A 12,329-nucleotide genomic window follows, 5' to 3' on the forward strand; every position below is an offset into this window, starting at 1 on the left:
GTGGCGATTTTTTCTTCCTCCATTTTTCTTCCTCCGTTTTTCCCTTCTTTGAACTTTCCTTGTTTCCGACGAAGAGCTCCGCTCGAAACGTCATTCTCTCTCTCTTTCCTTTCCCGAGCGTCTAGTAACACAATCTGTATCACGACCTCACGTTGTTGTTTTTTGTTGTTGTTTTTTTTGTCTTTTTCCTTTTTTTTTGAACTTATATATACATATATATATATATATATATATATATATATATATACATACACGCACACAAAATCATTCGGCTGTTTTGTGTGTGATGTTTATCTCTCTCTCTCTCCTTTTAACCGTCCCCTCTCTGTTCTCTTCCCCACCCACCGTTCATTCTTTCTCGTCTATGTATATATTTTCATTTGATTTAGTGGCAGTATTTAAACATAATTAGCTGCAATTAGTAACGTCACAGTAGCAAAAATGTGCTTAAACAGGTTTTGTATGTATGTGTGTGTGTGTGTGTGTGTGTGTGTGTGTGTGTGTGTGTGTGTGTGTGTGTGTACGAGAGGGTGCTGAAAAGTTCCTGGCTTTACAGGGCTTAGAAAAACTGAAGGACCGCTGCAAAAAGTGTGAATCTGAGAGGGGAATATGCTGAGTAAAATCCAAATTAACTGATCCTCCCGTATTTTCTTCTACCCAAAGCCAGGAGCCTTTTGGTACCCCCTTTCAATGTGTGTGTGGGGGGGGGGGGAGAGAGTAATCCCTCGACATATCGCAGTTTATCATTTAAGCTTACGTCGATTCCTCCGTGGTGGTGTTTTGCATTTATATTAAAATAAATATATATATACAAATTATAAAAATGATTTTAAAAAATATACAGTACTGTGCTGTTTCTACTTCGTGGATTTTCGTCTATCATGGATTTTCGTCTATCATGGATTTTCGTCTATCATGGATTTTCGTCTATCATGGGTGGTTTTGAAACGTAACACCCGCGGTAGTCGAGGTATTACTATAGATATATATATATATATACACACACACACACTTTGACAACCTATGTTATATATAGATGGCCTGGTAGGTAGATGGATTAGTTGAGATGAAAGAATCCAGGCGTTTAGGCTGAGAAGCACTTCTGGAGACCACGGATATCTGAAAATTGCAAAAGCGGAATATCCCCTTGTAACACGGAAGTTCTGGGGTCGATTTGCTCGACTAAAGGTGGTGTTCCAGCATGGCCACAGGCAAATGACTGAAACAAGTAAAAGAGTATATATAAAGAGTAGAAATTAATATTATGAAATAATACCAATTTCAACGAGTGGTCAGTATACTTTAAAATGTCCGAGGACCGTGAATTCTATTTAAATATAAACTATATGAGAGACCACTATGTGGATCCCTTGTATGCTGAAAATAGACGACAAACCGTCTTGCCACTAAATCTGTGTTCCCAACTTTGTCGCTAGATGCTAGTTGAGAACACAGATTTAGTAGTAAGACGGTTTGACGTCTATTTTTAGCACACAAGGAATCCACATACTGATATATTCTCCTTTTTTTTTCTCTCTAAACATACTATAAACATGTATACACGCATAGCCGATACTGATAGAACAGAGTTAACTACATTTAGATGTAGGCCATTACAATGCAGGGCCCCTTTAAGAAATCGTGTCACACACAAACAAAGGAGGTCAGTACTTAATAATGGTAAGATTGGGTGAGGCCGGAACTGAACAGAATAAAACAAGTCTTTCTTAAAGGACAACACTTTTTAAGACATTCTTAACCTAGATTTTGTCACCAACACAATCTTCACTTACAACCACAACAAACAACACCAATACCAACGCTCTCTCTTTTCGTTTTTCTTTAAACTTTTATTTATTTATTTTTTTCGTTTGCTTGTCACTGGACTGCGGTCATGCTGGAGCGCCACGTTAAAGGGTTATTAGTCGGACAAATCGTTTCCGGTACTTCTTTTTTTTTAGTCTGACACTTAATTTATCGATCAACTTTTCCTTTTTTCTTTATTGTTGTCCAACCTCTAAGATACGGAAACGTGAACAAACCAACACCGATTGTCAATCGGTGGGGGGGGGGTGAAATAAAAAGACTCGCCCAACCGCACACGACGGGATTTCACAGTTTCCGTCTACTAAATTCACTCAGCAGAAGTCATTGGTCGACCCTGGGCTATAGTAGAAGGCACTTACCCAAGGTGCCACGTAGTGGAACTGAACCCGAATGCCACCCGAGCTCCTTAATCATATGGCCAACATTTTCGGGGTTTTTCCCTCCAGTTTTTTTTTAATCTTTTACTTGCTTCGGTCATTAGACTGCGGCCATGCTGGGGCGCCACCTTGAAGGATTTCAGTCGAATGAATCATCCCTGGTACAGTTCTTTTAGCCTGGCACTTACTCTTGCTCTTTTTTTTTTTTATCGAACTGCTAATTTACGGGTACGTAAACAAACCAACACCGGTTTTCAAGCGGTAATGGACACACACTCACACGTATATGTGTATATATACGAGACAGGCTTCTTTTTCAGTTTCCGTCTACCAAATCCACTCTCGCATGGCTTTGATTGGCCCAGAGCTTCGCCCAAGATGCCACGCAGTGGGACTGAACCCGGAAACATGTGGTCGGGAAGCAAACTTCTTAGCACACAGCCACGCCATATTTTTCAGGATGGTCGGGCGGAACGCAACATGGTATTTGATCCGAGTCTTTAGGTTCTGAGTTCAAATCGCGCTAGGTTAACTTTATCTTTAATTCTACTGGGATTAATAAACTACCAAATTATTGGATCGAATACAATCCGTTAACTTCTCTGCTCTATTTCCGGGTTTATTCTTGTGATAGAAACAAATCGATGTTATTCTTGTAGTTGTTATCATTATCAAGTATTATTCAGGTGGTGAGCTGGCAGAATTGTTAGCACGCCGGGCAAAAGGCTTAGCGGCATTTCGTCTGTCTTTATGTTCTGAGTTCAAATTCTGCAACGGTCGACTTTGCCTTTTATACTTTCGGGGTCGATAAATCGAGTACCAGTGAAATACTGGGGGGGGGGTCAATGTAATCGACTAGTCCCCCCCCCCAACACAAATTTCTGGCCTTTGTGCCTTTAGTAGAAAGGATTATTCAGCCGACGAACTGGCAGAGTGGTTAGCACGCCGGGCGAAGTGCTTGGCGGTATTTCGTCTGTCTTTACGTTCTGAGTTCAAATTCCGCCGAGGTCGACATTACCTTTCATCCTTTCGGAGTCGATAAATTAAGTACCAGTTACGCACTGGGGTCGATGTAATCGACGCATCCCTTCCTCCAAAATGGCTGCCATTGTGGAAAAATTTGAAACCATTATTATTATTATTATTATTATTGTTGTTGTTGTTGTTGTTATGCTTCCTATTGTAGCCCTACATATCTCCGATGTTTTTACATTCACATACACACACCCGCACAGCCATCACCCTAAATCCAAGTACATCTTCGTTTTGGCCCTTCCTTTTTAAACATTCAATCCTATTATACACACACACACACACCAGCTTACACAAATATATATGTATGAATGTGTGTGTGTATATATATATATATATATATATATATATTATATTATATCTTCAGAGAGGAAATTGACTAGAGAGAAAGTGCTCTCCCCCAGTGAATTTGTGAAAAGGTGGGTGACTCTGGCAAATATATATATATACACCAACGAACACACACATCTCCAGATTCACGCACACACACACCAACATATATGTATACAAACACACACACACACACACACACACACACACACACACTCCATTATATGCATTCTATATACGGATCGGTGTGTTTCAGTGACGATGTAGGTGTGTCACTCAGTATTAATAGTAGGAAAAAAAAATGGATATAAATAAAATGATAAAAAAAACTCGTGTATGTAAAAAGTAAACAAGTTCATTCGAACGTTGCGTTCATCCACACAAGTATTAGTTTCATTTTTTTTTTTTTGGCTTTTATTTTATACTTTTATTTTATTTTTCTGTATCTTATTTCATTTTTCTATATTTTTTACGAATAACCACCTGCATCGTGTTTGTTCACAACATCCCAAATCACCAATCTGTCAACCTGCCTATCTACCTATCTAGCAAACTCTCTCTCACTCTTTCTTTTTTTTCTTTCATACCGACCAAAATTATAAACTGTCTTTGTATGTTCCCCTTACTGATGCTTCCGTGGCAAATAAGAAATCATTATTTATATCTTTTCTCCGTTTTCTTCCTCTGTTTAGACGAACTTTCCTACCTTTTCGGACAAAACCCTTTGTAACCTTCGTCCTGCCTATGTTTTTAATTGATATTAGCCCTTGTGGCCAATAAAACGAATTAATTATTATTATTATTATTATTAGTAGTAGTAGTAGTAGAGCTGGCAGAAACGTTAGCTGCCGGGCGAAATGCTTAGCGGTATTTCGTCTGCCGTTACGTTCTGAGTTCAAATTCCGCCGAGATCGACCTTTGCCTTTCATCCTTTCAGGATCGATTAAATTAGTACCAGTTACGCACTGGGGTCGATGCAACCGACTTTAATCCCTTGGTCTTTCCGTTACCGCGCCGGGCAAAATGCTTAGCGGTATTTCAATGGTCGCTACGTTCTGAGTTCAAATTCCGCCGAGATCGACTTTGCCTTTTATCTTCTCGAGGTCGATGAATTAAGTACCAGTGAAACACTGGGTCGATGTTATCGACTCATCCCCCCCTCCCCCCCCCCCAATCTGGTCTTGTGGCAACAATTTGAAATAATATTAATTATTATCATTGAAGGTTGTGTGCTGGCAGAACCGTCAGCACGCCGGCAGGAATGCTTAGCAGCATTTTGCCCGTCGTTACATTCTGAGTTCAAATTCTGCCGAGGTCGACTTTGCCTTTCACTCCTTTCAGGGTCTATGAAATAACCTGTTGAGCACTGGGGGGAGGGTGATGTGATCGACTATCCCGACCCCCAAAATTTCAAGCCTTCTGCCTATAGTAGACAGGATCATTATTATTGAGAGAGAGAGAGAGAGAGAGAGAGAGAGAGAGAGAGCTGCGCATGTTATCAAAGTGAGGCTGGGATATAGATCGTCGAAGCCCAGTCTACTCACCATGACTACTCGTCTGATAAGGGTACACCAGGCAGGTACATGCATCACAACCATATGTGCACGAGATGGTGACCTCACATCAAGATAAACAGCGCATGACCTTGCTGTTGGAGCCCAGTTAGAATTTGCATTAATATTTCTTTATTGCCCACAAGGGGACAAACAGTAACAGACAAAGGGATTGAGTCGAGTACATCGACCCCAGTGCATAACTGGTACTTATTTAATCGACCCCGAAAAGATGAAAGGCAAAGTCGACCTCGGCGGAATTTGAAATTTGCATTAATATTGAAGCGGTGAGCTGGCTGAAGCGTTAGCGCACCGAACAAAATGCTTGTCGGCATTTCTTCCGGCTCTTTACTTTCTAAGTTGAAATTCCGCCGAGATCGACTTTGCCTTTCATCCTTTCGGAGCTGATAAAAAAAAATAATAATAATAATAAATGTACCGGTTAAGCACTGGAGTTTGTATAACTGATTTGTCCCCCCTCCCCAGAAAATCGCTGGCCGTGTGCCAAAAACTTGAAATCATTATTATTATTGTTGTTGTTGTTGTTGTTGTGTCTGTATTTCAAACTGTAAAAGCTGAGATTTTTTGCCTTTGATCTGGCTCGGAAATTGTTCTTTTCTGGCTTTAAAACGAACAAATGTGCTGGAGAAGGAAGGAAAGAGAGAAGAAACAAAAATCCAAGTTTGACGTCCGATCTCTTTTCTAGTTTGGGATTTCTAATAAACTTGTTGGTCGTGGCATAGACATAAACAGAATACTTTACATCTGACGGTACAACATCAGAATAGTTAATGTTAATAGTTTTTAAGCATTTCCTCTGAACTTTGTTTCTTGGCTTCACTACAGCACCAAATGTGCTTTTCTGCTCTAGGCACAACGCCCGAAATTTTGGGGGAGGGTCCAGTCGATTAGATAAACCTCAGTACACATCTGGTATTTAATTTATCGACCCCCGAAAGAATGAAAGGCAAAGTCGACCTCGGCGGAATTTGAACTCAGAACGTAACGGCAGACGAAATACTGCTAAGCCTTTCGCCCGGCGTGCTAACGTTTCTGCCAGCTCGCCGCCTTAAACAGCGCTAAATGTTGTGATCCCTCCATCACACACACACCTGGTGATTTGGGAGACATTGTTACGTATTACATATTCTTATGAATTTTGCACGTTAACATATTAGGATTTGTTACATATTGTCTAGTGGAGGCGCGTGGCTTTGTGGTTAGGCTGTTGGACTCATGAGAGTAAGATTGTGGTTTCGATTCCTAGACCTGGCAACGCGTTGTATTCTTGAGCAAAACACTTTTTTTCACGTTGCTCCAGTCCACTCAGCTGGCAAAACTGAGTAATCCTGAAACGGACCAGCGTCTCGTCCAGGTGGAGAATTTATACGCCATGAAACCAGGAATTCGGCCCTTATGGGTCGGTATGACTCCAGAAGCTAACATTTCATTTTACATACTGTTTGGCTATCACATGTGGCATGACATGCTTCACATTGATCTGCCTTGATCTAATCAATAGATTCCCATCGAATACCCCACCCCACGCAAACACACGTATTTCTTTTTTAATTATTTCAATCATTGGTTGGTGGCCATGCTGGGGCATCTCTTTGAAGGGTTTACTTGAATAAACTGACTCCGGTATTACATTTTTTTGTGTATTTTTTCTTTTGTAAGTTTTGTACTTCTATCTGTATCTTTTTACTCAATTGCTAAGTTACGAGGACGTAAACAAACGAGCACCGGTTGTCAAGTGATAGAGGAGAGCACACACACACACACACACACACACAAACGTGTGTGTGTGTGTATACGACGGACTTCGACACAGTTTCCGTCAACCAAATTCACTCGGGCTACAAGTAGAAGACATTTACCCCAAGATTCCGCGCAATGAGACTGAACCCGAAGTCTCGTGGGTCGCAATGCAAGCTTCTTAACCGCGCAGCCACGCCTGAACCTACGTATGTATTCGACGACTACAGTGACCCAGAGGACTCTTCGTGCAGTAAGGGCAAATTTCTTTTAGAGCGGGGTCGCTGAGGAAAACAGTAAGTGGGGCAATGAAGGATAAACTTAGAAGAGAAAGAACATGTGAAGGTGGAGTACGTTATGGCGGTGGTGCCTTGTCGTAATTAGTGGAGGTAGTGGTGGTGGTGGTGGTGGTAGTAAAGACGAAGCTAGCGTTAATTAGTGCAGTGAACTAATAAATTTTAATCTATCAAAAATTAACACCTGCGTGTTTTCTCCCTAACACGCCGACCCCGTCCTACAGTAATTTTGTTTTTATCTCGTAACGCCATCTATCAGTCAGGGTTTAGTCACCAAAAACGCCCCTCAAAAGGCGGCGAATTGGCAGAATTGTTAGAACGTCAGCTGGAACGTCAGGCGGTATTTGTTCCGGATCTCTGCGCTCAGTGATCAAATCCTGCCGAGGTCGGTCACCTTTTTTTTTTTTTTTTCCCCTTTCATCGTTTCGGTGTCGTTACATAAAAGCACCCGACCAATTCTGGGGTCGAATTTTCTCGGTCTTTCTCTTGTGATTTTTTACCTGTAATTTAATGCTGAATCATTAGAGCGTCAGCAGGAATACGTTGCAGTATTTGTTCTGACTCTCTACGATCCGCGATCAAATCCCGCCGAGGTCAGTTTTCCCCTTCATCTTTTCGGGATTTCAATGAAGGTACCTGTCCCGTCTTAAGCCCTTCTATTCCAATCAATGGAGCAGAGACAATCGACATTTCTCCACTTCTCGGCCCTGAACTATCTTTTCTGCTTCTCTTCAGCTTGAACCCTACTTCAGTGTCCTGCCTCATGTGTTTCCCTGAGAGAAGGCCAGCCTCAACCGAGTCCCATTGGTTTTTGAATTGTCATCGATGCCTCTGTAACATTGCTTTTTTTCTAGGCAAGGGTGTTGGCTCTACGTACACCGATTTTTACCCCTCGAAGAGTTGGTCCTATGCATTAGTCTGACCTCTGTCCTTTGACCCTGTCCAGCATGGAAGGCCTCACCAAGAGCTTGCGCTCCGCTGCCACAGCTCTCAGGTTCGATGAGGCACACAGACCGTCCCACAATAAATGGACCTCGTGGTGAACATATCCTGAACCGGGATCTTATGGGTCTCTCTTTGTCTGTGTGTCTCTTTCTTGCGGTTAAGAAGTTCCCTTTGCAACCATGCGATTTTGAGTTCGGTCCCATCGCTCGTCACCTTCGACAAGCGTTTTCCACTATAGCAGCTGGCCAACCAATGCCTTGTGAATTTAGTAAAAGGAAGCAGTGTGGATGCCGTGTGTGTGCGCGCGCGCGCGCATGTCACAGTATCACAACTTGTGGAGAGGATAAGCCAGTGATAGTTTGTTTACGTCCCCGTATTGTAGCGGTTTCGGCAAAAGTGACCAGTAGAATAAGTACCAGATATAAAAATATATAAATACTGGAAGGTACTAAAACTCTTCAGCGCGATGCTCCAGCACGGCCGCAGTCCAATGACTAAAACGAGTGTAAGATGCAAAACTTTCTGGTATCTCCGATTAACTTTTCGGAAAGGATGCTGTTGTTTTAGCATCAAGTTAGTTCTGATGGGGTAGGATTATGATCAGTGGAGTTCTGGCCATGACCATCCTGTCTTTTTTTTCTTTCTTTTTTTAAATCTAGGACGAAGGCGGCGGGCTGGCAGAATCGTTAGCACGCTGGACGAAATGCTTAGCAGTGTTTCGTCTGTCTTTTACGTTCTGAGTTCAAATTCCGCCGAGGTCGACTTTGCCTTTCATCTTTTCAGGATCGATACCAGTTGAACACTGGGGTCGATTCAATCGTCTCGTCCTCTCTCTCTCAAAATTGCTGCCTTTGTGGCAAGTCTGAAACCATTACTACTGCTACTGTTGCTGCTGCTGCTGCGAACTAACAGAATTGTTACTGTTCAGGACAGAAATGCTTAGATCTTCCAGTTCTCTGCTATGAGTTCAAATTTCGCCGAGGCTGACATTTCCTTTGGTCCTGTTAGGGTCGATAAAACAATTACTATTTAAGGTCATCGATGTAATCTGCTGTCCTTCTTCCCCTTAAATTTACTGGCCTTTCTACCAAAATTAGAAAGAATTATGCCCCAGATTACTTCCTCCCATATTTCATTCCATTTTGAATGAGTTTAGATGTGACGGGGAGAAGATTAAGCAGCCATTTCTGACAAGTGAGGTGAGCGACAAAATGGCGGCGCATTCGCTGCAGAAAGCTATTTCACTTCTGCAGTCAGTTTTCTACCAAAACCTCTTGTTCTCACACAAGGACATTGATATGTATAAGAGGGACGGCACCACCAAACCACACAGTAACTGATTCACAGCTTGGCCTTGGTGCTAGCGTTCAAAAGGGCCCACTGTATGTGTATATATATATATATATATATATATATATATAGGGAGGTGTGTGTGTGTATGTCTAGCTGCATGCATGTATATATATGCACGCGTGCGTTTATATAAGTATGTATATATGATGTAGAGAGAGAGAGATAGATAGACAGACATAACGAAAGAAAGCCTTAGATACGCGATCAGAAATCGTGACGCTCTCTTGGCCCAAGGGAAGATAACTGCAAGGTGGCGCCAGTTGTATAATTAGTTGAGAGCTGCTCGATATAGTGTGATGGTAGAGGAGGGGAACACAAGAGGCAACTAATTAAAAACGGGAGGGGGGGGCATCGAGTGGAAAGGGGGGTGGGGTTGAGGGGGTGGTAGGGAGGGGACTATTGTATTATAGCAAGTGCTATAATTAGCTACTGCTTGTTCTTGTTAAAACTAATCGTCAGTGCTGAGGAGGTGGCAGTAGGGGCGGGGTGGAGTTGTGTGGCGGCGTCGGCGTCGGCAGCGGCGGTTGAACGGAATCGACGAATCAACGTTTTTATTTTCAACAGGACAGGCGCTGATCTTGTGCAAGCGATAGCACAAACACTACACACACACACACACACACACACACACACACACACACACACACACACACACACAGATATATACACGCACACATATATATATGCATGCGCGTATGCAGACGTGTACGCAAATACAACCTTGGAGGCGAGCGCGCACACACACACACAAACATACACTAACGCCCTCTTTTATCAAGCTAACTTAACCAAATCAGTTTAATGTTCGTTTGTGTGTGTGTTATAACGGCAATAGAATTTCAAGAGGAGAGAACTACAAAAACAAAAACACTCGCAGACGTGTGTGTATTTATGTAGGAGTGTATGCGTGTATGTATAAGTTTGTGTATGCATGTGTGTGTATACATATATATATATATATGTGTGTGTATGTGCGTATATGTATGAGTCTATGCGTGTGTATGAGTTTGTGTATATAAGTATATATGTAAGGGTTCGTGTACATGTGTGTGTGTACATATGTGTATGTATATGTGCGTGTATTTGTGTACATGTCTGGGTCTATTCGTGTGTATGAGTTTGTGTATATGTGAGTGTGTGTGTGTGTGTATGCATATTAGTGTGTATATGTGAGTGTGTGCATGTGTGTGTATGTCTGTGTGTATGTGTCTATATGCATAAGTGTTTGCGTGTGCATAAGTTTGTTTGTAGGGGGGGGGGGGGTGTACACGTGTATGTATATGTGCGTGTATGTATGTTTGTGTATGTATGTGTTTTTTTATACATACATGTGTATGTGTGCATATATCTGTGTATACCTATGCACATGTGTGTGCTTATAAGGTTGCACACAAGAGTATAGACGATTAGTTTTGTGCGTGTGGATGTGTATCTTCTATCTATTATTTGTCATTTGACTGCGGCCTTGCTGGAGCATCGCCTTGAAGGGTTTCAGTCGAGAAAATCCACCCCAGGACTCAATTTTTATACTTGGTACTTATTCTATTGAATTCTAATACCGAACCGCTAAGTTACGGGAACGCAAACACACAAGCACCGGTTGTCAAGCGGTAGTGGTGGGACACACACACACACACACACACACACAGTGACAAAGCCAGCTTCTTAACTATTCAGCCGTACTTATACCTATATGCAGGTATATGATTACCTGCACGTATATTTGTCCATATGCATATATGAATACATTTATATATAAATGTGCAAGCATGCATGTAGTTGTATGTGCAACGAACACACAAACGCTCGCGCGCGCGAAGGTACGTGGCTCAGTGGTTAGGGTTTTGCACTCACGATTGGGAGATCGCGGGTTCAATTCCTAGACCGGTTGTTGCGCTGTGTTCTTGAGCAAAGCATTTTATTTCACGTTGCTTTCAAATCATTTCGTCATCCGACATGTGGCACTCGTTGCACCTGTACAGGTAAGGTCGATCTGATGGAGGGTGGCGGGGGGAGCTAAAGTACAGCATAAGCATTTGATCACTATAAACAAATCATCTGTGTGGTTGTTCAATAAGAAATTATCGAACCCACATTCGTCGTCTAACGACGGGAGAGGCCATCAGATATATATATTGACTTGGTTGTGTGGTAAGAAGCTTGCTCCGCTGCTACATGGTTCCGGGTTCATTCCCACTTCGTGACACCTTGGGCAAGTGTCTTACTATAGCCTCGGGTCGTCCAAAGCCTTGTGAGTGGATCTGGTAGACGGAAACTGAAAGAAGCCCGTCGTATATACATATATGTGTATATTAGTGTCTGTGTTTTTCCCCCCATCCACACCGTCTCTTGACAACTGGTGTTGGTGTGTTTACGTCCGCGTAAATTAGCGGTTCGGCAAAAGACACCGATAGAATAAGTACTAGGCTTACAAAGTATGTCCTGCGGTCGATTTGTTCAACTAAAGGCGGTGCTCCAGCATGGCTGCAGTCAAATGACTGAAACAAGTAAAAGAATATATACACACACACACACACACACACACACACACACACACACACACACACACACACACGCTCTTAATTGGATATCGCCTTGGGTTTTCAATTAATTGTTCGACGCACCGTAATATACAGCGTTCTATAATTTATTTATAGCTTCTCTGATTTATAAATCGATGCACACACGTATGTATGTGTTTGTGTGTGTGCGTGCGTCGGGACGTACGTAGATGTATATTTGTATGAATATATAAATATGTATATGATACATATATGTGTGTGTGTGTGTGTGTGTGTGTGTGTGTGTGTGTGTGTGTGTGTGTGTGATATGTGGGTATGTGCATATAGAAGGCGCGT

General features: G+C 42.2%; 1 protein-coding gene across 2 annotated transcripts in view; it reads left to right on the plus strand.

Moving 5' to 3' along the window:
• Positions 1 to 12,329, plus strand: part of LOC106874022 (uncharacterized) — a 128,046-nt gene that overhangs the window by 76,765 nt on the left and 38,952 nt on the right. The gene's annotated exons all lie outside the window — the stretch shown is intronic.

This window comes from Octopus bimaculoides, chromosome 23 (genome assembly GCF_046866305.1).
Source record: "Octopus bimaculoides isolate indiv1 chromosome 23, ASM4686630v1, whole genome shotgun sequence".
NCBI classification, from domain to species: Eukaryota; Metazoa; Mollusca; class Cephalopoda; order Octopoda; family Octopodidae; genus Octopus; species Octopus bimaculoides.